Raw genomic sequence first — 26626 nt, forward strand, 5'->3', positions numbered from 1 at the left:
GATAAACGGAGCAGTGCCCAGCCAACGCTCTGTCCCCTGGCCAGCATTTCCCTTCCAGGTGATGCTACAAAAGGCAGCAGAAGAGCTCTCGTTTCCGTACCACCTCCACATTGCTGGGAGAAGCAGCCAATGTTTTATTAACCACCTCTCCCTCCTGTACCACTTGTTAAACTGGGTTAGGAGTGCTCGAACCTGCTGTGTCAGATGTCTTCTTCTACTGGTTGAGGGGAAGGGCCCGCAGAGGCTCTCCTGACCCGAGACACCTTTCTCACAGCACTGCTCCCACCGCCTCGCATAAATAGATCAGTCATCCCAGCAAGACTACGTCTTCTTTTACTCCTTCCTGTCTTTAATAATATTATCAATGTCTGGTTTAGATTTTTACTAAATATAGGGCCAGGAGCTGGGCTGGCGTCACTTCCTCCCAGACAAACTGGAACAGCTTGCTCAGAAATACTTCTTTTATTAATTTATCTTGGTTTGCAAAGTTGTTTGATTGCACCAAGTCTTCCTCCCCCCCCCGTTGTCCTGGCAGCAGATAGGAATGATGCTGTTTTAAAGCCTGTTCTTGATCCATGGGTGACGCTCGAGGTTTGGGGGGGCTGCCTCTCCCAAAGCAGCCTGGGGAGTTGGACACTGCGTGCCAGCAGGCAGCAAATTTGCAAAGAGCCTTTTACAAACCTTCCCTCTCCTCGCTGCTGATCTCCATGGGTGAAGACCTGCAATGGAGCACAGTGCCGGTGGCATCCCTGTCCCCTCCGGGTGATTCTTATTCCAGCTCCAGGGGCCAGATCCAGCTCCAGGGCGGGCATGAACCCGCAGTGTTTCTGGCTGCCCCAGGGATTGTGTGGCACCGAGGAGGGGACTGCACCCTGAGATACTCTGCTCCTGGCACTGACAGGGACCTGGCAGTGTCCTTTCCCTGCCCAGGGAGACACGACAGCTCGCTGATACAAGCCCTGGGCTCTAAAGCCTTCTCCAGCAAAGCCGAGGAAGGATGGGACCCCTTATCTCCAGCCTTCCCAGGAAGACTTTTGACCCCAGAGCCACCCTTATTGTGCCCCACTGCCTATTTCATGGCACTGCCTGTGCATTTATTAGTCCAAAGCAACTTCAACAGGAACTTCTTGACTTCAGGGCATCCCAGGGGATGTGGGAGAAGTGGGATATCCCTACTCCAGGGAGGGAGAGGTCTCCCATGCTTCAAGGGCGTGAGCCCAGGTGATGGTGGGGAAGGGGAAGAAGGGGGAATGGAAGAACCCCAGAGCAACCAGCTCGCACAGAGACCAAGCCCCACAACCTCCGCAGCAGGTCAGGGGCCACATCAGGGCTACGGAGCAGAGGGTGCTGGGGCCCTTCTCCCTGCCCCATCCTCTCCATCACGCAGAGGTGTCTCCTGCGTTTCCACGGGCGCTTCCCTGGGGCTGTGTGTCTAACGCAGCCGAGCGCCGTGCCAGGTTGCCAGCTGCTGTTTGGAGAGGGGCCATGGCTTGCCTGTTCCCAGGCTGTCTCCCAGCTCTATTACTCCACGCTTCAGGTTTTTTGGCTGTGGTGGTGGTGGTGGTGGTGGTGGTGTTGCTATTAAACTGAAAGGAGTGAAATTTCTTTTCTGCACCCCACCTTTTCTGTTTCCCCTGCTACCTCCTTGCAGGGCTGCAAGAGGGACTTGCAGTCTTGGAGATGGTTTTGGAGATGGCTTGAGACACCTTGGGTCATCACAAGAAATGCACCGGCCAGCCCTTACTTCAAACGACAGTGCCCGGGGGGAGAGAAGAGCACTTTTAATCCGAGGGCCGGCTCAGCGCCAGCCACACTTTAATCACCCTGAAGTTGTGTGTTGTGTTGCTAAACCAGCATAAAAAAAAAACCAAAAATGGGGAGGTGGGGTGGCAGTCTCTGGGTCAGGTCAGGGGTGGCCTGGGGCAGGAGGATGCCTGGGAAGGACTGAGCAGAGGGGCTGGGGAACCTGGGGGGGCTGCGGGCAGAGGTCCTGGCCCAGCCCCATTGCTGTCCTGGCTCTTCCAGCCAGCTCGCCCCAGCCCCCTTGCTCCCAGTGTTACCTGGCGCTGCCCAGTTGGACCCAGTTTGACCCATGAAGGTTCAGGTTTAGGTTGGGGGGGGGCTGTCATGCACACATGGGGACACCCAGAGATGTTCACATGGGCTCACAGAGACACACGTGCATAAATACAGACACACCCAGGCTCCTGCGCCCTCGCCATGGTCTGTCACACACGTGCACACGCAGATACCCCCCAACATACAGACACCCCCCCCAACACAATCATCCCTGCACCCCCCAGGGTGTCACCACACACACACACACAAGCAGTGTCACACACACCTAGAGGCAGATATCCCCAACATGCACACTCACACCTTCACAAACCCCCAACGCACTCACCCTCCCACTCTCACGAGGTGTCACACACCCAGTGTCAGTGCTGTGCACACACGCGGTGTCACGCGCGGTGTCACGGCACAGTGTCACACACACACATACAGTGTCACACACACACACAGTGTCACGCACAGTGTCACACACACACAGTGTCACACACACAGTGCTGCACACGCACACACAGTGTCACGCACGGTGTCGCGCGGTGTCACGCACACCGTGTCACACGCATGCAAGTGTCACACTCGCGGTGTCTGACATGCACAGTGTCACACACGCAGTGTCACACACGCAGTGTCACACGCAGTGTCACACACACACAGCCCCCCCCCCCCCCCCGTTCCCCCGGTGCCAGCCCGGCTCTCCCGGCCAAGCCGCTTATCGCTCCGTGCCGTGACAGCGCGGCCGGACCCAGCCGGCTCGCACGGAGACCGTGCGAACCAGGCTTAACCGAACCGAGCCGTGCCGAACCGAGCCGTACCGAGCCGAACCGGACCGTGCTAGGCCGAGCCGAGCCGAGCCGAGCCGCACCGCACACCTCCGCCCGGCTCGCACCGCCGAACCGAGCCGAGCCGAGCCGTGCCCATCCCATCCCATCCGAGCCGAGCCGAACCGTGCCCACCCCATGCGAGCCGTGCCGGTGGGAGCCCCCCGGGCCTGGCAGCCCTGCCCGGCGCCGCCTTGCACTGGCAGGGCTCTCTCCGCCTGACGCAGTGAGGAGCTGCAGCCCTTCTCTTCTCGGAAACCGGCTCCAAGCGTTGGGATTTGCTCGGCTCCGGCTGCGTTTTCCCTACCCGCCTCCTGGCCCCCCGGTCCGCCCGCCTGGAAGGGGCGCGGAGAAGCCGCAGCCGCGGGTGCGCCCGCCGCCCATCACCGCGCCTCGGGGCTGGGCGCGCCGCCGAGAGCCGGGACCCGCTGCCGAAGCAGGTAGGTGCCCCCGCAGCCCCCCACCGCAGCCCTCCCACTCTCCCCCCCGTCCCCTTCCCCGCGGCCCCGGCCCCGGGGCTGAGCCCCCCGCCTCTGCTCCGCACCCGGTTCCTGCGAACCCCGGTCCCCTGCGAGCCCCCCCCCCCCCCCCGCCCGGTGTCTCCCCGCCGCGGCGGTGCCCGGTTCTGCCCGGAAAGCCTCGGCGGGTGCCCGGCGAACCCCGCTCAGTCCCCGGTGGCCGCTTCGTGTCGCCAAACTTTTCGCGGCTGCAGCCCAGGTTGGGACTTCGGGGGGGGGGGAGCGGAGCATCCTCCCCTCCGCGGGTGGGGGGGTCCCTAAGCTCGGCTGGAGCCGCTCCTGCTACCCTTTTCGCCCAGGTACGAGAGGGAGGTCGGGCCCGGAGCGGCTCAATCCGGCCGGATCGGGGACACGGAGTCGGGGGGAGCCACCGCCGGCCGCCCGGCCCGTGTGTCCGTCCCCCACTCCGCGCCCATGGGGGATCGCCCCATCGGGGTCTCCCCACCGCTCCCGAGCCGGAGCATCCTTGGGGGAACCCCTGCAACTGTTGCCGGAGGGAAGCCCCTGTGTTCCGGGGGGGGGGGGGAAGAGCCGGGGCCGGGGGTAGCAGTGTCCCCCGGGGGCAGGGGGGACACACACGCACGGAGCGCTTGGGGGGAGGTGTGTGGGCTCTTACCCACCACCCCAAATAACCTCGGAGGCCCCAGGCCTTGGGGTGGGGGCTGTGCTAAAGCCGTTTCCCACCTCTGCTCCCCCTGCTCCCCCCCAAATCCCTTCCGCATACCCACGCCGGCAGTTTGGACCTGCCTCTCCCCATGCGCTCCTTCACCGGTTATTTCTGTCCTCGCGAAACGTGCCGCACGCAGAGCTTTAATTAAAGAAAATTAGTGGACGAGGGCGTTGGTGGCTGGGGGACACACACACACACCGCATCCAGCCGGTCTCCGGGACGGCACCGGTCCCGCATCCTCGCCCGGTGATCGGCTGCCGTGGCGGTGATGGCTCGGGGGAGGCGGACAGGACCTTGTCTATGAGTTTGAGTGGCTTTCACTTGTGTTTTGGGTTTTTTTTTTTAAAAAAAAGGGGTGGTGGGGACGGACGGGAACGTGTTCCTGCCCGGTGGGTGTGTTGTAGTTTTAATTATAATGACAGGTGTTGCCGTAAAGTTCCGGCTCGGTTCCCAAATTCAGGCTGAGCCCGGAGGACCCGGCGTATTCGCCAGTCGGCGGAGCCCGCTGTTTAAACCGCGGCCGGAGTTGCCAAAGAATTTTCTTGATTGCATTTTAATGAAGCTCGGCCGAGGCTGGGGAACTGGGGGGGGGGGGCGTGAGGAGGGGGTACCCACTCCGTTCCCCGGCGTGGAGCTGCCTCCTTCCCTGGGGGGGGGGTGTCCCTGTACAGGACCACGATGCTGCCCACGTCCAGGCTGTGATTTGCAGCCCCGGGAAAACCCAGCGGAGGGAGGGGAACGCGCGGGGGGGGGGGGGACACGGACCGATATCAACAGGTTCCCCGGGGGTAGAGGCGGGGGGGGCCCGTGGGGTTCAGCCTGGTGGAGCCGCTCACGCTTTCCCCAGCCGGGGACTCGCCTCCTCCCGTTAGCTCTGTGCGTTTTCGGTGCCGGTTTGCGCTGTGTTTAAATATTTAGAAGTTTGCAGCGGTGAATAAAGAGGTCATTAATAGAAATCGATGGCAACGTTGCAAAGGGGGGGGGTGGTACCGCCTGTGGAAACGGTACGGCTTACCGGGGAGCGGGCGGGGCTCTTCGGGGAGTATTTTTAAGGGGTTTCACCCCAAATTAACGGTTTGTCGCCCTGAAGGCTCCGGCAGCGCCTAAACCCAGACGCTGCTCTTCAAATTTCCGACCGTGTCTTTAAGGGAAAAAGCGGATTTTTCCGCCTTGCCTGGCTAGAAAGAATAACCCCGTGCCTGTGCAGAGAGGAGGTAGTCCCCTTGAAGTTTAGCACCTAAAATACCCCCCCCCAGCACCTCCCACCGTGCTGCCCGGCACCTTGCAGGGCTTACACCCCCCAACCCCCCCCCAGTTTTACCCCAGCCTGGCGGGTTGTGCAGGCAGTGGGGGGGCACTGGGCAGCTGGGTGCTGTCAGGGGGGACCGGGAGCGTGTCCCCAGCCCCCCCCCCCCAAATTGCAGCGGGAGGGCAGGCAGCGAAGGGACCCCCGATCCTGGGGAAGGCTGGGGCAGGGATGAACTCTGCCCGGTGAACTGGAGGAAAGAGGGGACCCCGGGATGCGGCCGGCGGGGGCCCCGGGACCGGCCAGGGTGGGGGGGACACCGGTGCCTGGCTGGCCGGGGTGCCCTGGCTCCCCACGCCGGGCTGAGCCGCTTCGCTCGCAGCTTGAGTCAGCGCTTTTGTAAGCCGGGTGGATGGGGCAGCGCTCCGCGGAGCGGGATGCGGTTTTGCCGCGGGTGCGGAGGCAGAGGAAGAGAGGGAGGAAGGACGGGCTGGGCTGGGGGGGGCGAGCAGAGAAGGGAAAGAGGGGGCGAAGGTTGGGGGGATGCGGACCCACGGGGGGTGCGGGCCCACCCGTGCCCTCGGTAGCGGCCGGGAAAGGGCCGGCTGGGAACGAGCGGTGACGGGCAGCGGCGTGGCGTGGGATGGGGCGGGCGGAGAGCAGCACGGAAAGCCCTGGGGGCGACCCGACGCCCCGGTGACGGGCTCCAGGGACCGCCTGTACCAGCCCACCGGGGGGGGGAGGTCGGTGCCGTACCCACGTCCGCCCCCCCCTACCCCGCCGTGGGGGCCGCTCCCACGGTCCGGCGCTGCCCACGCGTGTCCCAGCCCGGGCTCCAGTCCGGACTAGGGGCAGCGCCGCTCTGTGCCAGCAGAAAGTGGTTGGAAAGGGGCGAGGCGTCACACGCTCTGCCTCCGGGAGGCAGGGAAACGCTGAGGGACCGATGGGAAGGCATGAATGAATGAATCTCCATAAAGAGCCCCAAGCAGCAGGGAGAGGGAGAGAGGAGGAGGAGGAAGGAGGAGAGGAGGAGGAGGAGGAAGAGGAGGAGGAGGAGGAGGAGGAAGAAGAAGAAAGAAGAAGAAGAAGAGCCGGAGCAGGGCAGGCAGCAGCAGACGTGATGCCGGCAGGTAAGGAGGTGCCGGTGGCCGCAACGGTCCCGCGGTGCCCGGGCTGGCAGGTTGGGGGGCACAGCCCGAGGGGGGGGACACAGGAGCCACCAGGACCCCTCGTAGCTTTGGGTTTTGTTTTTTTTTTTTTTTTTGGGGGGGGGGGACGATGTTTCCCTCCTGCCTCCTTGCAAAATGTGGGATTTCTCAAACTTCCCAGGACTCCCCCCCCCCTCCCCGGTACTGCCGCCCCGCATCCCGTTGGCACCGGGGGGGGGGGCTCTGGGGCACCGGGCTGAGCCCCTTCCCCGGGGCAGCCCCCTCCGGGCAGGGAGGCAGCCGGTTCGGGGTGCCCGGCCGGGCTGTGCTCGGCGCTGCACGCCGCGGCGGGAGCCGTGCCCTGGCCCTACCGAGCTGGGCAACAGCTCCCCGGTGGGACCGGCACCGGCGGCCGGACCTGCCCCGCACCGGGCCCAGCCCACCCGGTGGCAATGCAACTGCCTCGGCCTGGCCTCTAGATTTACTCTACCGGGGGCTTCTCTGCCCCCGATCTCCTTCCTCCCCTTCGCCGCTACGTCCCTGCTGCGGTTACATAAGGCAGAAGAAGGTGTAGTCAGCGCTAAGGCGGGCCAAAGCATCGGGATCTCATCCAGGGATGCCCAGAGCTAAGCCCGGTCCTGTCTGGCTGCTCCCCATCCTCTGCTGAACCTGCTCCACAGCCTGGGGTGAGCCACCCCGCTGCCTTCCCCTGCCTGCTGCAGGGATTGTGCTTGTGAGCCGTGCAGGTGGGCAGCTGGGGGGGGGGACACAGCTACACACACACACATGGACACGCACACCCCCTCGCACACTCCCTTCCCTGCCCTGCAGCCTGCGCTTTGGCTCCCGCACAGAGCTGCCCCGCACTAACGCCGCTTAAATGCATGTAGCCCTTGCTGCGCGCACACGCATGCACACGCCGTTCAGTGTAGCAGCCTTGCTGTCGCAGATGGGTCCACTCCGAAGCGATGCACGCTAGAAGTGTTTGCGCGCAAAACACACGGTGGTAGGTAGCACACGGGTCACGCTCTTGCACACATGTGGGTCAGTGCACGCCGTGGGCTAGTGCACGCCGTGGGTGCTTGCCGGTGCTGGCACAGGGCTGGCGTGTGCTCTCCCTGCCTGCACGCACAGGTAGGGAACTTGTGATGGATGGGGCTGGATCGTCCCCCTCACACCAGCTCCCAGCATGGACGAGCGTGCTGGGAAAGCTGCAGGCCTGGCAGGACAGCCCCGGCCGGCTGTGGTGGGCAGCTCTTGCGGCTGCCCGTGGCTTTCCCCTCCCTGACCGAGGTGCTTGGAGCAGGGATCAATAATGCCTTTCTGATTGGCCTCAATTCCCCATTCAAAGTAGTCACTGCATTAGGACTTGATTTTTCTCCCCTTTGACTCCCGGCCAGATTAGATTGTGAATTTGGCTGATTTCAAGCAACTGGGGGAGGGAAGAGTCATACAGCGAGCGAGAGAGAACTGAAATATCCTACAGGATCCCCTGGAGGGGAGAGAAATCAGGTCTAGATAAGAGCTTGTTCTCCCTGTCTGGCTAATGCTTTCCTGTTTGATGATCAGAAAACACAAGATCTAACCTCTCACCAGGATGGCTTAACTATGAAAGGTCAGGCTTTTGGCTTGTTCGAGGTGCAAGGTTTAATATTATGGGCTATGGATTATTTATTTTGGTTCTCCCATCATATGCTAAATATAGGATTGCATGATGCATGCAAACAGAAGGACGTGGCCAGTGCTTCGGAGGTTTCCGAGTCGAGCTCTGGATGTAGCACTGAGATTGGAGAAGCTGTGACGGGGACAGGACACGCGGTCCGTGCCTTGGAGAGCCCAGTGCTGTCCTGCCTGTTTGTAGAGTCTCAACCCCATCCTCGGGCAATTTTTTCTGATGCTTATTTTCCCGGTGCATGTGCTGGGGACAAGCAAGCGGGTTATGTCAGTGAAGCCCTGTGTCCCAGAGGGACATGGAAAGCAGCAGCCGGGCACATCCCAACCACGCTGGTCCGGGTGGAGTTTCCCTGCTGGCTGCTCCCGGGCCAGGATTTCACTCCAAGAAAAGCCATAGCAGCACAGCAAAGCCCGCAGCATCCCAGCTGCTGGCACTTGGCTATGAATTGGTATTAACTCCGGGTGTAGCAAAAGCCTGGGATTACGTGATTTCTCAGCAAAGGGCACTTGGGAAGCCTGGTGGAGCAGAGGGACTTAAGAAAGAGCTGCTGCAGGGTAGTGAGGAGCCTCGGGAGGAGAGAATGTGGGGCTGGGGGCTTGCTGCAGGTAGGCTGTGCCTTTCCGAGCTCTCTGTGATGGGAGGCAGCTGGCGGGGTCATTGGCAAAGCTTTGAGGTGGAGTGTGGGAAGCTACCGCAGGGTTTGCAAGGGGGTCTGAGCTGGGAGCACAGCCTCGAGCTTTGTGTTTTGCGTGATCTGGTACGGTTGCTGGATTTTTTGGGGGGGTTATGAATTCAGGGGCCTGGGGAGACTCTGAGTGAGCCTGATGGCAGGACAGCACCAGGGCCGAGTGCCTGGGTGTGGTGAGATGGAGGTCTGATGGTCAGCAGCAAATTGGGCCTGGACGAGAGGACCTGAGCGAGGCTTAGTGGGACAGCTACGGAGCCGTGCGTGGCCCCAAACTGTGGGTGAGGAAGGAGGCAGAGCTGTCCCCAAAAGGGGACCTTGGGGTGAAGGGGCTGGAGTGGAGACCCCAAGCCTTGGTCCCATGTCCGCTACACCCCCAGGAGAGCGGTGGCAGCCAGTGGCAGGGACTCAGTGTGGAGAAAGAGGAGGAAGAGCATGAAATTAGAGGCGAGGTGTAGTTTGGCTGCTGGTGTGGTGAATATACGTACAGCCCCTAGCACAAGGGTCGTCTAGGTCTCTGAGACATCCTCCTAGCAGGAGCAAATAATAATAAATATCTAAGAAAGGAGCTGTGAGAGTTAGCTCCAGGTGAGGGGGACTTGGAGCCTCTGTGCACCATGAGGAGCTGGGGCAGGAGGGTCTGGAGGGGGGACACTGGGGGTGCGGGGTGCATATCAGCCTGTGTAAGGGAGTTGGAGGGACACAGGAGGAGGCTGGGGAGGTGGAGATGAGAGTTGGTGTGGTTACGACAGCAGCCTGAGAGAAAGCTGCGTGCATTTAAAAAAAGACAAGTCCACAAACAAAAAACCCCCCATCAGTCAGGGGAGGCTTACAATCTGTCATTTGGGTCCGGCCTCTGTACTGTCTGGCACGGTCCCCCATGCAGTGTAAGGTTCAAAGTATAATTCAAGATGACCCAGTGGCTACAGAACCAAGGATCGCAAGGAAAGCCCTCCGCAAACAAAATTGTGGCCAACTGCCTCGGGGAGCAGAGCATCCTCCGTCCCTGCCCTGGGAGCCTGAGCACGTTCTCCCCTCTGGGTACCAGTGGGGGAGAAGTGGGTGTCCCCGGACGGGGGTCCAGACCTGAGACCCCTGTTCCTGCTGGGTGAGGTCCTGCCCAACTCAGGGACCAAACCATCAGGTGTTTTGTCCAAACACACACGTTGTACACGTTTAGGGCTCTTGGTGGGAAAAGCCAAATGAACACGACCCCGCTGGCGTCCTCCCACCTCTCTCCCCTTTGTGCTTAGGGGGAGCGGGAGGGCAAAACTCCAAGGTTTGGTGGTTTTTTTTCCTCCCCCATTTCAGCATTTCTTTAGGAGCTGGACAAGGGCAATCTCTGTAGCTCACTCATATTTTTAAATCAGCAGGAATAAGTATATGGAAATGTATGTGTTTTACTGTATCAGCTGCTTTTAGCTTTATTACAGTAAGTGCAGTTTTTTGTGGGCCAAACTCATTCATTGGATTTAATGGAGTTAAACTGCAGGCAGATTTGGCAACTTGTTTGTGTATATCTTTATAAAATGGACAGGCAGAGGTAATGAAATTTTATACTTTATATGGCATCTTTTAGGGAAAAGTCTTCCAATATGTTTTATAAACAGCATACGTATTTTGCTACAGTATATGCTCATACCGAAGTACAAGAGACTTCAATGCTGCTTCTTTTTCCCTTTCCTAGAGCTATATATGCGTGTGTGAACTCGGATTCATCCGTGTTATTTTCTAATGCTGCTTTCCTTACAAGTGTCTTTAGCGGTTTTAAACAATTTCACTGGATTTCTTTCTTTCCTTTTGGTGTATTTGTATCTCTTCCTAGAAACGCAGATGTAGTAAGAACTGTAAGCCTTGCTGCGAAGGGTTCAGGAGGAGGGAAGAATAATGTATGTAAAGCCTCTTGATAAATACCCAAAGCACTACTAAACCGTCCCATCTCCAAATGCAACATCTCAGGACCTTTCATGGGTACAAACATCTGCTGCAAAACCTTTGAGGGGCTGGCTGACTCTTTTTTTCCCCCGCTTTTTCCTGAGATGCTGTTTTCCTCTATTTCTTCCAGGGTGTGATGGTATCGGTTTCTCGACTTATTCTGGGGCAGGCTTAGATCCTGCTTGTGCAGGGCCTCTTCCAGTGTAATGTGGAGCAAACTGACACTTGAAGCTGTAGGAAAAAAAGTATTTCTAGAAGATAGATTTGTTTTTTAATGAGGTATTTGATGTTTTTCCAGGCTTTAAACAAATTAGATCCAGGCCTGTGGCTACTAGGCATAGGGAGGGGAAGTGGTTGATGAGCTGAGCTAATTTATTACACAGCTTTGACTTATCAAATGGTCATCACTGCCCCATATGGAGCACTTGGGTGTGTGCAACTGAGGGAGGAGGATATAGGTATATGGGGTAAATGCAAAACAATGGTGAGTGACAAGGATGTAAATATATCCAGAGATTCTGGTGACATCAAAATAAATTGTGGGTAGTGAGGCATGAGATACATGTGATGTCGAAGGAACCCTATAATGTATTTATATCCCCGCTCAGGATTTGCTGGGGTTTCTAAATAATGCATTAATTCAATTACACATTCTTAATTAGTGTTTGCTCAAATTGGACCAACATCATTAATTTATTTTTACTGCCTCTTATTTTTATTTTGCTGCTGTGGTGGGTTTCATTTTTTGACTCTTTCCCCTCTCTGCTTTGTGAGACTCGTAACACCCAGCTGTGATGCTCACGCCGTGAACTGCAGCTTCTTTGGTAATCCCAGTTTTCCATATTATGAATATTTTTACGCTCACAGGCTGCACAGCGCTGACCTGACCCTGTAATTGGAGGAAGAGGGAGAAAAAGAGCCCAGATGTGAAGGGGCTCCTTTCAAATGCTGAGCAGCATCCTTTCTCGGTAGAGCAGGGTGACTGGCAGCATGCTGGAGCAGGATTAGGCCCTTTGGGCTCCCTCAAGCAGGGGCATTTTTGTGTGCATTTAGGTTTTTTGGGGGGTTGTGTGTTTTGTTTTTTTTTTTTCCCTTCCCTTCCCTGGAAGCTCACGGGTGCTCCCTATCCCTCTGTGGTCTCTGGGGTGGCTGTGAGCACACAGGGCTGCTCCTCTCTGCTGCTGGCACCCGAAACTGCTCGGGGATGGGGAAGGCACAGGGTGTTGTGTGTCATCCAGCGAGGCTTGTGTCTGTCTGCTTCTGCACGGGAAGAGTTGAGGGATAACACCCTCAACGCTGTGCCCTTTATCACTTTGTCCCGAGGGAAGACAAGCTCTTGAGAGCCGTGCTAGGGCGTTTGCTCTTCGGCTCCTCCTGGAAAAGAAAGCTGGGTCAGGGGCACGTGTGTAGGGTGGAGGCTGGCGGCCGGGGCTCTGGTCCTCTGCACAAGCCAAGTTTGGGGTTAGCACTTATTTGTAATAAATATATTAGCTGGTTTGTTTAAGATATAGGATGATAACAGATCAGGGAGACTTCATGCAAGCCAAGGCTGCTCTCTCCAAGCTGTGCCTTCCAGGAGCGGATGAACACTTGTCCCAAGTTTGCTGGGAGCAGGTTGGGCTTTCCTACCCCCCGCCCCGTTTCTTCCTTTTAATTCTTGTTTCTGGCTTTGCTGCTTTTCCCCACCCTCTGCCCACGCTCTCCTCTCGCTCGGAGGCGAGCGATGCAGCCTCGAAAGCCCCATTCATCACCGCCCGCTAGTGAGGCACCAGCCGCCGCCGCTGCTCCATTGATTGACTGTGGCGGTGAGTGAATTTAAAATCATTACACTCCTGAGACAGCTTTTAAATATGACAAGATGAAAATCAAATCTGTAAGAAGCCTGGTGAAAAGGGTGTCTCCAGCCAGGAAATCCCACGTGGCCCTGGGTGCTGTTTGGGTTTAGGGGAGACCCCACTGCTCCGGACCTCGTGGGTGTCCCTGCGTGAGCCTGGACCGCTCTGTGCCAGTGAGATAGGAGTGGGCAGGCAGCTGCCAGCAGAGAATTAAGTAGAAATATTTCACTGTAGAAAAGGCTATTGTGTAAAGCTATCCATCTGCTGTCTATCTAATGCTTTGCATGAATTAATGAGCTGATTGATTAGGAAAACCTTGCAGCAGCTGGGTGAGGTAGATGATTCTTGTCCTCATGTTACAGGTGGGGGGGAACTTGGAGGCACAGAGGTTAAGATTAAGGTTTCCAAGTTGTGGGTTGGTTTTTTTTTGCCATTAGTGAATGCTAGGGTTAAGACATTTGTCTGTGTCTTGTTTTACTGATTAATCGATCTGATTTTGGATGCTGTTTGGCTTCAAGAGACGTTGCGAGCGCTCAGTACGGCTGCAACTCAGCCCTGGAGAGTCTCAGCTTGGGATCTGATCATCCAGCGTGTCTGTGGCAAAACAGCGCAGTCTGCTATGGCTCTTGGCTGTGATGTTTGTAATCAACAGTCTCTTCTCTTTCTACCAGATAAGACAAACTCTTGCCATTTCTTACAACACTGGCTGTTTAACATGCCTTCCTCTCACCACGCAGCCTTTACCAGGCAAGGCTTTCCGTAAGCGTCCCCATATTCCTCAAAGTAACTCTCCTGGCCACCTGCAGCTTGCAGAGAGTCTGGTTGCCAACGACTGGATGCACGGAGCATCTCTCTCCTCTACGCTATGATGAGTGCGGCTTTTCAAGAATGGTGCATTGAGCAAATGTCACTCTACAGCCCCAAAATCTATCAAAGGAAATGATAGCGGCTGTAAGCATTAATCATCCGGTATCATCAAAATAAAGTTGTTGCAATAGAGCAATGTCAAAGGATAAATGTCTTGACTTCAGCTCAGTGCTGGTTCCATTAATGCTGGCGGTTCACCAAGGTATTCTAGCAGGAGATGGTAATTGCATGGCCCAAGTGCTCATCTTGTGACATTACTAATTAACTCCTTCCTCTCCAGGCTGGGCAGCTGGCCAGTCTGATCACAAGAAAAAAGCCTGGGACAGTTGAGGAGTTGAAGTAGTTTCTTTTCGTTACCGTACTGAGTTGTTTGTGCCTGGCCCTGCTTGAGTAAAAGCAGGGGTGTACGGAGCAGCACTGAAGGGCTATTTCCCACCCACCCTTCTGAGCTGTCATCGCAAAAAGAGTAAAGTTGTTAAAGGAATGCAAAAAAAAAAAAAAAAAAAAAGGTATTGAACATCTGATTTAGGGTATAAAAATACCTGCTTCTGCTTTACTCCTGCCCCAGGATGTGGCTTGGAAACAAAACTGATAAGCCTTGTGTTGGTTCTACCCCTGCTCAGGGCACAGCAGGTACAAATGCTGCGGGCAGATGTAGCGAGTGTGACAGACAGGGCATCCATCAGGGCTGGCAGGACAAGGGATGTGACCGCTGGTGTCACCGAGCCGATTAACTCCTGGGGATGGAGGGAGGCACTGCAGTAATGTCACTTCCAGCCGTCTTCTCCTGGGAAGGCGGTGCTGAGCAGTGAATTGCAAGGTCTGGCGTGTGGCCCAAGGGGATGGAAAGCTGCTGGAAGTGGCTTTCTGTTTAAAATCCAGGAGTTCAAACCTATCTCTTGTGTTTTATGGCACCATTGAACTTTCATGCTGTCTGGGTTTGAGCCTCTGTCCCTAGAGGCTGCGGGGACCTGGCCTGTGCTAGGAAGAGGCTGTGCTTTGCAAACTGTGCAGCAGAGCAGGACACTGAGGTGGGAGTGGGATTGAGCTGTGCATCTGCCCAGCTCTGCCGTGCAGGCAGGTAGGACAGAAACCACAGGGTGCAAAGAGGCTGGGTGGGGATGGACGCCCAGCTGAGCCCGTCCTGTGTTGCTTACTTGGCCTGATTGCTATTTAGCTCATCTAGGGAAATGTCAAAGTGCGGGCACAGGAATAATGCAACTGCTTCTGGAGAACATCTACCACAGAGGAGTAAAAGGAAAACTTCAATAAATCAACGTGTTTCAACAGCCATCCCAATTGACAAAGGAGCAGAAATCAGGCTGTGGAGTTTGTGTAACTGATTCATGCTTAAAGAAAGAAGGGGAAATAAACCTGTGGGATGCAATTCTTAAAGCTCCCCAAGAAATCATAGAATCATTTAGGTTGCTTAGAAGCAAAGTGACCATTGCCACCCCATCAAAGTTCAGAGAAGTTTGTCACGTTTACTGTGTGGGTCAGTTTGTTAATCTTGAGCTTCACTAATGGTTTTGCAGAAAAGTCCTCTTCTGTGTTAAAATCCTTTCCAGTTATGAACTCAATTGTAGGTTCTCCAGTTTCACATTAGCTTTAAGAAAAAGCTCCAAACTTTCTGCATGGCTTTCCCCCCTCTCTCTCAATGAAGAATTACTAGTTCCTGTTCTGATTTTTTTTTTTTTTTTGGTCCTTTCCAGTCCCTATCTTACTAATAAAACAGCATCATGTTGTATATCCCTTAGGATAACGCACTCTCTGTCTTGCACTGGAACTCTTACTTACGATGGTGAAAAGAGTAATACGCTTCACTTTAATTAGGCTGGGTTGGGAAATAAGTGTGTTTTTGCTTATTGATCTTGTTTTTTCTCCCCATTTATTTTGAAATGCTGTTGTCTTTTTTTCCCAGCAGGCAAAACCTGAAGTATTGTTGCAAACCCTGACTTTCTTCTGTGCTTTAGATTATAAGCAAGTTCCTTGGAGCTGCTGAGTTACAGGTGACCTGCTCTTCTGCAAACAGTGCATAAAGAGCTGGCCATGGGGACCAGATGGGAAATAGCCTTCAAAGCCGGTCAGGATTTCTGTGACCACCTGAAAACCTCTTGTAGCTGTAAGGGGAATCATGCCTGGAGAGCTAGCAGCTGCATTCAGTGGGTAAACCCAGAGGTGAAGTGACATGCACAGGTTTACTTGGGGTGTTGGTGCTGGAGCCTGTGCTGGGACCAAATCCTTTGACACCTGCTTCTGCTCTAACTATGAGACTTATTTCCTTTCTTTGTCCTTAGTTTTGCAGCGCAAGGAAATTTTTGCTTAATTTTAAATGTTCTCCTAAATCTTGGTGACGGCAGATTGACGTAAGCGTGTGCTGGATCAGGGCCTGTTCTCTTATGCATATGGATGCGTACGCAGCTGTAAGCATTTTCCATCTTTAGGCTTCTGCAGTCCAAGGGAGAGATCTTCCCTCCCTGCCCGCGGATGTGTCCTGTCTCCTTGCACCACAGGCAGCAGTGTTGGGTCACCTGGCCCCAGGGTGAGAACACGGGGGTGAATTTGGGTAGAATTGCTGGTTTCTTTGATCACTTGTTGTCCATCGAGTTTGCTAATGAAGGCGGTGAATGTGTGCAGCCTCCTGGGACACTCGGGAGCTGGGCATGGCAGAGGGGTGGAAGCCTGAGTGTTGCAGTAGAATCTCCCCTGGTCCGCATAAGCTGTGAAATTCCTCTCAGCCTGATGCTCTTGGAGGTTTTGGGTAGTGTCTGCGCATGTCAGCAGAGAATTACATGTTGGTTGTGTCTTGTCTTCCAGAGCTTGCCCTGATCTTGCTTATACTGGTGTCACCAGCACCTAAAATGCAGCTGCTGCCTTGGGGGTGAGAGCAGCAGCTCCCAAAAAGGGGGACGCAAATAGGTTGGGTCAGGTGGCAAGGCAGGTAGTGCTCATCCCAAGTGGGCAAATGCAGATGGGAAAGTCCAGGCTCTGTGTCCCTTTTGATATGTGATATCCTTTCAGTCGTGCTGTAGCCCAGATGCTTGCTCAAGAGAGAGCAGAAGGCGCTTCCTCATCACTGTGTGGCATCTGAGCTTTCCTAGAGGTCTCCATCCATTTACCAGCATGGATTGTGCTCATGAAGCGCTGAGATCATGCTGGATGACAGCCTGATGAAACTGCAGCTGGAAGATTACAAAAAAAAAAAAAGTGGTGGGGCAAACAAGTCAGTCCAAGTCAGTTTATAGCAATTCCATCTTATTTAAATTAAAAGGGATAGTAATGTATAAACCATTTAAATATTTCATCTGTGGAAGAGTCCTGAATGAGTTTGTACTACATGTGCGTGTGTAATGCTTGAGCAGGGATGGCAGCAGGGGCACCAGCCCTGCTCGGGCCAATGCTCGTACGGGGGGAAGCGGCTGTGCCTCCTCCAGCCCCAGGCTGCCTGAAGGGATTTAATTAAAGTGTTTTATTTAACGAGGGGATTCGTTTTACCCTCTAGTCAGTGAAAACTATTGGTGCCTTAGCAGGTTGGGTCTGACTATCTGGAGGTGAGGGCCTCATCCTGCTCCTCTGTGCTTTCTGCCTGCTGGGTGCCTGGTGACTCTGGAGGATGCTCAAAATAGCCCCAAATCAGAGCCGTGCCTGCCCAACCTTGAGGAGAGTCACGAGGTCACTGGTGTAACTGGGAGGAGAATTTGTCCTTCTAGCTTAAAAATAGCTGTATCTTCTTCAGTGGCATTTTCCTTGGGGCAGCCCAGGAGCTTGCAGGAGTGTGCAGCCCAGTCAAGGTGCCGCTGAGCAGGAAAGGGTGCTAGGATGCCCCAGTTAATCCCATTTCTAAAACACATTTGTCTCTAAAAATGAACCAAACCAAGCAAAACTGGGTGGGTTCCTTCTTCCTCCCAAAATACTTAATTTTCTTGGCTTCCTATAGCCAGGTTGAAGATGTTTCCTCTGCAGAAAATGCTCTCTGATATTGCTAAATAGGATTCTGCAATCTCCAGCAGCTAAAGTGTTTAGTTAGGGTCCAAGGGTGTGGTTTTTTTTAATCCTGACTCTGTCTGTCCTTACCAAAGTGTGGGGTTTCTAGCGATGAGTGATTTGGGGCTTATCGCTGGGAAGTGCTGTGAATGCCAGACCCGCGCTTACACGAGGAGAGAAATGCATGAATTTTTCCACATCAGTAGGAGCTGAAGATTTTGCTAAAGGTGTCTGCAGCTGCAAGTAGTGAGATACGGCTCTGCCGGAGAGCTCTGAAGAGGCAGAAACCTGTGTAGAAAATTTAAATGTGGATTTCACGCCTCAGAAAGCCATCTATAAGGAAAGAGGCAGGTGCTGGCCAGCTCTCGGCCATGCAACAGGTAACTCGGGCTCCCCAATAGCAAGGTTGCTGAAGCACAGACGTTGTGCCTGTCTTTAATCTGGCTTCGGAGCTGTTTGGTAGGGAGCTCTGGGCTGGATGGTGGCTGGGTTGTCTCGAGGGCTGCAGCACAGCCAGGTACGCGTGGGGATGCGTCAGCCCCTGGGGTCAGTGCTGTCTTCATGAGTGCTTCTCCATGCACTGGTTGCATGGGGTCCTGCCGGGTCAGCTGCCTCCATCTCAATTTTTATATGTAAAAGCTCCATTAAAGGTTGTCATGGCCTGGGATGCGGATGGACTTGAAACAGACTGACCGTAGCCAGGGCAGGGGCGGTTGGGACAAAGTTACCTTCCCAATTACAGCCTCTGGTGGTACATGCTGAAGGAAAAGCAATAAGTAAATCTAGCCTCTGTTTGTTATCTTTAAGGTCTGTCTGTTAGCTAATGAGGCAGACAGCTGAACCTCTTATTAAATAACACTACCTAGCACTTTTGCTAGAGTTATACGTAGTTAACTTGGTTAAACCCAAGCTCTGTATTGACAAGGGGCTGAAAACAGCACCTCCGTCTGCCGGTGATTTGATTTTTGGTGTGGAGGCTATGCTGGGTGTTCTGGTGATGAGGGCAGGTCTGTGTCTCGGTGAGCTCTGCGGAGCAAACCCACGCCGGGAGGGAGCATCACCTCTGTCGGGCTCAGCCCTCCAGGGCTCGGGCTCCGCAAGGATGGGGCTGAGCACCTCCTGTGCTCACCTAACCGTGGGCAATGGCAACGTGATAAATGTCTGCTACGACCCCTCAGTGCAGCAATGCCCTTTTTGTTGGGTGCCCGGCAGCTCTCTGTGCCCCCAGCTTTGCCTGCTGCCGTGTGCTCCCCGTGCAGCATCGTATCGGCTAACTCGCCGCTCTGCCCTCTGCCTTGCCCCGCTCCTCGCATGCCACGGAGCTGCCGCGTGGTTTTGGTGCCTGGCAGGTAGGTAATATCTATTTGTAAGACAATACTTCAGCATTACTTAGTGAAAACACAGGCAGCATTGTACAGCTGGTAGCAACATTGATTGAAGTGATATTTAATCCAAGGAAAATACATGATACATAGTCTAGGATTCCTCGCTTATCCATCATATAATGCAGTTCATGGGGATTAAATATCCCTCCTGTAAAGTTGTTTGAGATCAGTGGTGCTACTTGTTTTGTAAATGATCCTGACAGGGATGCTGAGTGCTATTGATTACCAGTGGTTCTTTAAAAATTACTATTATGCTGCAAATTATGAACCTTGGGGGCATCCAGTTATATGATAATGGAAAGGCATTGGTGTGTAATGACACATGCATCATAACAAATTTGCTCTTCCTATATAATGGAGATTGAAAGGGACATGATTTATGACCAATAGCATTAGCTGTCTGCCATGGTATGTCCAAGGTAACATGATGGAATTGCCTGGTTGTTCATCGTGGCAAGAAGTACTAATGATTAGGAAAGCAATTTGGAAAAAAACTGAAGAAAAAAAAGCCCTTATTCTGAGCAAAATCTCCTCTATCTTCCTGTTTAAAATATGTAAACCACTCTTCTAATTCATAAATAGCTAAAATCCCTCCATCGCTCTCTCACGCTCTGCTCCAGGACCATCCACAAAGCGCTGCACAGATGAAAACCAATGCTGCCAGTCCTAGAGGAACTCCTGGGTTTGCTGGGAAAGCCTTCACAGAGCTCCTGGCCATGGCTGTGATGAAAGAGCAAATAAGAGCCCTGAATCAGCTGGGAATTTCAATGTGTTGGTGCCCTTGAAGCCAATGGAGGACACTCACGTTGAGTTGTGTGCTCTCATGCCTGATGATGAACGCGTGATAACGCAACCGCTTGTCTTCCAGGCTCTCCTGGTGTTTCCCAGCTCCGTAGCTGAGGGCTGAACACTTGATGTGTTTGAGAGGAGCCAAAGGGCTGCCTTGGGCTATGGTGGGTTGAGCAGTGTCACAGGACCCTTCCCCACCTCGGGGACAGGGCTGGGTGCTGTGACCTTGCCCTGGCCACGTGCTTTGGGCAGTTGAGAGGTGCTTTCTATTGCCTTTCCATCACGGGATGGCACGGAAGGCTGGTAGGGAGGATTCGACGCCAGGTCTGCGATGGGTAATGCGTTCAGGAAGGTGTGTGGTGTGAAGGCTAAATCAAATGCTTTTTACTGTGGCCGTTCTGTGCTCTTGGTGTCCTGCTGCAAATACCGAATGATGGCAATGCAAATAAGCCTTTTCCTCATCATGCTGCTGATGTACATTGGAGCCCACAGACAGCGAATGCCTGGGTCTATGCTTCTGTATTATCGTGCTCAGCAGTAGCTGAGCATGGAGGAATACATGTCCAGGAGCTAGTGCCAACAGAAGCATGTGTAAATCAAAAGGAAGGGAAAAAACAGTTTCCCTTCTTCCTCTGGCACTTTCTCAACATCTTTTGTCATGGAGTCATGCATTGCAATGAGAGTCACCAGGCTGCCAATGTGGAAGAATACTCTTACTCTCCCTGAAGTGCCCACGGGCAGGAGACCTCCTCCATAGATACTGATTTATTTTCACTCTGTGTTCATTTATTTTGCTGTGCTGCAGTAGGGACACTTGCACAGTAGTTTCTTTAAAGAGGCTCAGCACTTGATAACATGGCACTTCGGATGAGGGGAAAAAGGAGGTGTGTGCTTGTTTAGGTATTATTCTGCAAGCTATATGACATCTAAAGATTTGGGTCCAGCCTCCCATGAATCCCACCAGCTCACCTGGAACTGGGATGGAGGAAGGTTGAAATAGCAAAATGGAACTTGGTGCTCACACCACTAGCGGTTGGTGGAGGCTGGGTGCATTCCTGACCATGAGCAGGGCTGTGCTGTTACCCACCTTATCCAGAGGAATTATTCCCCCTGCCTAAAGTAGAAATAGTGACCTGCGATGAAGCTGCCAGGACAGACCCTGGCAGCCTGGCTCCTTGGTGGAGGCTGGGGATGGCTGAACGCCTTCCTCCCAGAGCAATGAGGAGCAAGGGCTCCTTGAGATAGCACTGTGGAAGCAATTTGCAATATAAACACCAGCGCAGAGTAAAATTCTCCCTGTTGTGAGAACGTTATCAGTGGAAATGCTGCCCCTTGACTTGCAATAAAGTAATTATTTATTGTGCTGTTTCTCAGCCCGAGTCCTCTGCAGTTCACCATGTGCTCCACCCCGTCTTGAGACCTGTTTGTAACTGTGCTGTGATTCAGGAGTAATCGACAACTACAGAGATGCTGTTTTGTTATTAGGGAAGGGCCATGCACAGAAGAGGCTTTGGTTTTGCAATAAAAGTTAAATCCCAGGGTTTTGTCAGTGCTTCAGATATGAGATTCTCCACTTATAGTGACAGAGAGCTTTTCAGAGGAATTGCATTTTCAAGATTGTGGAGGAGGGTGAATCCAGGAGGGGAGATCACAAGGTGGGACTCAGAAATGCTGGCACAAGGGACCTCTGGGAGTTTGCAGTCCAGTCTCCCCCTTGAAGCAGGACTTTTACCAGTGGTGTATCAGGTTGGTGTTGACTTTGTCTAGGCAAGTCTTAAAATGCCTCCCAGGATGGATGTAGATGATGCGTTGGCTGCTTGGGTCCCTGCCTCCCTAGGGGAGCAGAAGGATTTGGGGGTACAGGTCATGGGTTTCCTCCTGTGACTACCTGGACCCAATGCAAGATCCTCTGGCACTCCAGAAAGGCAGGGGAGGACCTGAGCTGGAGGAGTTTTAGGGCATGGAGGAAAAGGCTGTCTCTGGCTGTTTATTAATCTTCTTTATCATGCCCAGTTGAAGCTGGGTCAGTGTACAGAACTGGACAGGAGATGCCCTTATCAGGAGCATGCCTGACCTCTGCAGAGATGTGCATAGATGTGAAGATGCGGGCGAGCAAGGTTTTTCCCACCGTTACCTTTGTAGGTGACCTAACCTGATGTCTCTGATCCAAACCCTCCCAGAAGAGAGAGCTCTCTTGCAAGAACTCTTTGAATAGCAAACACTTCACAGCAACCCAGGGGAGGCTGGAGTGGGAGGAAAAGAGCCCTTGTCTTTTTCAGCTGCACTGGGTTGGGTGGACCTAAAAGTAGCAGGTATGAATGCTTCGGCACTGTCATTACCTTAATGCTTTGTGTCACAGCTGTAGTGGGACATTGTCACATGTATTGATTCTGGGAGGTCTTTTGATCCAGCATTGCATCGCATTTTATGACAAAAGTCAATGTAAAACGGTTGTGATTGGGACTGTGTCCTTCAGCCCAGTAAGTGGCTGCATAAGTAAGTCAAGTCGGTTTGCACAGCAGCAAAGCAATGCATAATTCAGGAGGGATCTCAGAGTGACACAGGGGACGCAGGGGCTGCACAGCTGTCACTGTGTTGTGCGAAGCAAGTTGGCCGGGGTGAAGGTGGAGAGTCCTCTCTGTCCCTGGGAACGCCCTCGGCAGAACCTGACTATCCTTAGAGGGACCAGCATCACTGGGGTTGTGTTGCATGAAGGTGAGCCACAAATTGGAGCAGGATTTGCTTCTCTTTTGGTAGGGTTTATTTGGAAAATGTGGATATGTGAGCATTTCTAAGGTACTTGCCATGGCCTGTCCTCACCCTGGACCATTGCTAGTCCTTACACAAGCACCTGTGTGTGTGTCAAGCAACACCTTCCTACCCCAATAGCATCCCCCTTGCTGGGGGAGAGTGAGATGGGCAAAGAGGGCTTTATGGGCAATGTGGCTGTGGTTTAGAGAAGCTTGTAAGAGGTTTGATCCCAGCTTAGGAAAACTTTCTCCCTCTTTTGTGTGCTAGCGTTGACTTTCAGTTTGTTGTTTTCCCTGCTGTCGTAATGAAAGTCCAAGTGCTGCACAACTGCAGAGATCCTGACATTGGAAAGCAGCAGCCAGCATGCACTGTTTCTCTGGAAAAAGGGATCCATCCAAACGGTTCCTTTATGTCATGCTCTAATTTTGCCACTGTTGGTTTATTTTTGTTTTTGGCTTCTTTTTTTCCGCTGTATTCTTAAAACTTCCCTTTCAGGGCTTAACAGCTTAACCATTTCAAAATCATGCCAAGCGGAAACGTAGCATACGATTTTCTCACTAAACATTGTGCTGATTGCTCAAATGTATTCTGGATTTATAGAAAAGCTGCAAAAAAACTGGGCTGAAAAAGGGGTGAGAATTAGCACTTGGATGAGGAGCCAGGTCTTTGCACGCTTAGGAAAGATCTGGGTAAGCAAACAAAGTGCTCCTTGTCACCTTCTTGCTCTGCAGCATCTCGTGTTGGTGTGGCTCACAGCAGTATTGATGGGCAGGCGGGTGGGTAGATGTGTGCTGAAGCATAGATCTCAGTCCTGAGGCTGGTACAGTCTTTAAACATGAGTCTCGGTCCTGGCTGTTGGTCCCTGGTATCTGAATTATGCTCCAGGCTCTGCTGCCAGATTGCTCTCTGGGTTTCAGCAGCTCTCTGTGTCTCTTGGGCCTCCCTCCCTTTTCCACAGGAAAGGGATTATAGTACCAAAAATAGCCTATTTTCTAAGGAGGGGCTTTTTGTGACTCTCCTCTGTAAAATATCTCTTTCTCCCTGTTCCTCCAAGTGAAATACAAAGGAGATGTGATTCACCACCAATGTTGATGTGCCAGAGCCGGCAGGAAAACGTTACTGCTGGCATGCAAAGGATGCTTTGTACTTGCACATGTGCCCTTCTCACACGCTGATTCTCTGCTGGGGTTGGTGGCTGCCCGCTCTGCTTGTCCTGCTGAGGTGTTGGAGGATTCAGGGCAGAAAATGCCCTGCTCCTGGTCCCCCCTGGTGCTGATGAAGCACCTCTGATGGGAGCAGATGCCGCTTTTTGGGAGGCAATATGAGTGTTATCTGGTCACAGGGACGGTCCTGTCCCATGAGAACTCATTTGTGAAAGGTCTGTTGTGACTTTTGTTTGGGTCGTGCTCCTGTGAGACTGTAAAGAGCTGCATTTTCCCAAGGAGGAAGAGGGCAAGAAACACTTCTGGAAGTGCAGACTTGCCCTTGGTGCCAAAATGGGTTATCACCTTCTAATGACTGCTGTGACACAGGTCACTGTGCAAACCTGGGCTTTTGGGGTGATATGGGTGCGGACTGGGACACAAGAAGACAACTTAGCGTTGCAGAGCTGGGAGGTTGGTGCAAGTCCTTCTTTCTAAAGACAAGGATAACAGAGTTATTTTTCTGCCATTTCTAGCTTTTTATGGTTGTTCACATTAGAAGACCTTTGAGGTTCCTCATGAGTTGCAGAAAACGCCTGTGGCCCTGAGCTGCAGAGCTGGGCTCCGGATTGTGGCAGCCTCTGTTAAAGGTGCTCCGAGCTGGAATATGCTCTTTCGTTATAGCTCTCAGGCTTGCAAGGTGAAGTGAGGGACAGCTGATTATTAGTAGTAGCTTTAAAATTAATAATGCTCTTTATAACATTTAATCTTTCATTAATAATAAATATAATACAGGCTGTGTTGTATCTAGACCAAGAAATGCTCAGGTTCCCGCAGTGCTACGGCTTGGGCAGCTGAGAGCTCTGTGTCAAAGTGAACAAGGGGTTCCCCACATCAGGCCCGTTTGGCAGAGGATGTGAGGAAGGGCTCGGTTTGATTTCCACAAACCTCACCTGTGTAAATCCTGGTGCAGGGGACAGGCAGGATCCTGTGCCCTGCCAGCGCCGTATGCCTTTGAAGCAGCTCCAAGTCCCTGCTTGCACCACAGACCAAGAGCCAAATGTGGCCCCGTGATTTATTTATAATATTCCCAGGGGGAAGGGGAGGGCATGTGAAGGTCTCTGGGTGGCAGGCAGAGGTGAAGAGCGTGGCGTAGATAGAAACCACGGAGCGATGGTGCAAACTGTGGACGTGCAGCGAGGAGGTTGGGCACATTCACTGCTTGAAAAACCTCTGACTGGTGGTGGTGCAGGAGAAGGGAGGAGAAGCATTCCTCAGTTTGTCTCCTCACCTGTCCCAAGTAAATCCCTGCTGGCTGATGTGGTTGGCATGAGCAGAACAGCTTGGCTCGGTGCTTCGGCGGGTGGTCTCTAGCCGGTGTGATAGTCTGCCCGGAGCTGGGAGGTGGGGAGCATTAAGGAAGCTGGGGGGCAAAATATCTTGCCGTGATTTTCAAGGAACAGTAATGAAGAGCGCTTTCTGGTATTGTTCATATTGTGGGAAATTTTCCTTTTCCCTTTTCAATTAATAACCATTGGGGGAGGAGACTTTCCTAGCTTGTAGGGGAACAAAACTGAAGAAACCAGTTGCAGTCATGTTGTTGGAGAGCATTCGGCTCCGCTTGAGTTGTTTTTCCACTATTTGGGTAAATAAGTTAAGACAATAAGAAGGGCTGCTGAGATAGTTGGCAGTGAAATGAATCCCCTGGGAGATCGGGGCAATGTTGTTTATTGGTGGGGAGCTGCCTGTGCATGAGGGGTCAGTCCTGCAGTTATGTAGAGAGAAGGGAAACAAACAGTCTCTGTTTTAGCACCGGATTCATTGCAAGGAGGTATGCCAAGGATCATTAGTGCCACAGCCATCATTATCTTTTGCTCGGATTAGTTTTTTCCATTTTTCTTTTTTTTTAAGGCAAAAATAATGGCTGGTTCCCGTTAGATCAGATATGGACAAAATAATAGCGGTATCACAAAGATTGAGGTCTGCAAGATTAAATTTGAAAGGGAGGAGAAATGATAGCTTTGGCCCTGCTTGCTGTTACACCAGCCGTACGGATAAATGACTCTGTATGCAGATAAGCAGCGCAAAAATAAAAGGGATGCTCAGGAAGAGATGGCAAGAAAAATAGGAACTAATCAGTAGATTCAACCATTGTAATAATGCAGTAAACACGGAAAATTACATTATATTAGTTCCTCTGCTTCTCCTTGTATATATTAGCCACAAAATCATTGATAGGCAATTTGCTGTAAAAATGCAGCGTTGCAGATATCGGACCTCCCCCCTCCCAGGGGAAGGCATTTGCGATGCTAAAGGAGAAAGTTGTCTTTCGAACTGCATAAGGAAGAAGTGGCTCAAGTCAGGCTGGAGAAATGCTCGCAGCTCTCAGAGTTAAAAAAAATCTGCTCTTGGGAAAAGGACAGCCAGTCTGTTTGTCCCCAGTGCCCAGGCAGCAGTAGCGGTACGTGCTGAGGCATGGCTTCATTGCAGTCCTGGGACGTTCCCCTGGTGCGGGAGAAATTGGTCTGCTGCAGATTTTTTTTAATATCTCTCTATATTTTTTTTACTAGTGAACTCGATTTCCATTTTGTTCAATTTGTCACAAAGAATGACAGGTAGCCACTGCAGCCTTTTCTCTCGAGTTCAAGTAAAACCAGCATGTAATGTTATTTGCAAATTAGCTTCATCCCTCTGGCTCCCAGTTAAAGTAGGAACTGCTTGGTTTGGGGTCCCTCCCAAAATATCCATTTAAGCCATTAAGATTCTGACTCTCTCATGCGTAGTAGATGAAAGAAGATCCGTGATTTATTTTTAAAGCTTTGAACCCCAAACATGGTCAATCATAAAAAAAAAAAAAAAAAGATTAAAAAAAGAGAAAGTCATGATAATGCAAAGCTGGAAGAAAAGTAGCCCTACACTTCACAGTAAAATCCGTTTTCTTTGCGCTTTTTTATTAACAGCTCCAACTATGATCAGTGCATAAATCTACCTGCAACACAGGATGTTGGAAAATTACCGAGAGACAGCAATGGCCTCCCCGCTGCTTGGTGAGAAAGGAAGGATGCACCTTCAGGTATGGGCTGGTATATTGCTTTATCCTCTGTTCCC

At 52.8% G+C, this 26626-nt stretch overlaps 1 protein-coding gene across 2 annotated transcripts in view; it reads left to right on the forward strand.

Annotated features, from left to right (window-relative positions):
- Window positions 1-2781: 2781 nt before the first annotated feature.
- Window positions 2782-26626, forward strand: part of ELFN1 (extracellular leucine rich repeat and fibronectin type III domain containing 1) — a 109705-nt gene continuing 85860 nt past the window's right edge. Inside the window, exons 1-2 of one of the 2 annotated variants that reach the window (XM_069810258.1) lie at window positions 2782-3328; window positions 26479-26591. The gene's annotated coding sequence lies outside the window, so the exon portion shown is untranslated. Of the gene's footprint in view, window positions 3329-5975; window positions 6453-26478; window positions 26592-26626 lie in introns of those variants that run through there. The other variant, XM_069810257.1, reaches the window with a different exon arrangement.

The sequence above is a fragment of the Haliaeetus albicilla genome, chromosome 22 (genome assembly GCF_947461875.1).
Source record: "Haliaeetus albicilla chromosome 22, bHalAlb1.1, whole genome shotgun sequence".
Lineage (NCBI taxonomy): Eukaryota > Metazoa > Chordata > Aves > Accipitriformes > Accipitridae > Haliaeetus > Haliaeetus albicilla.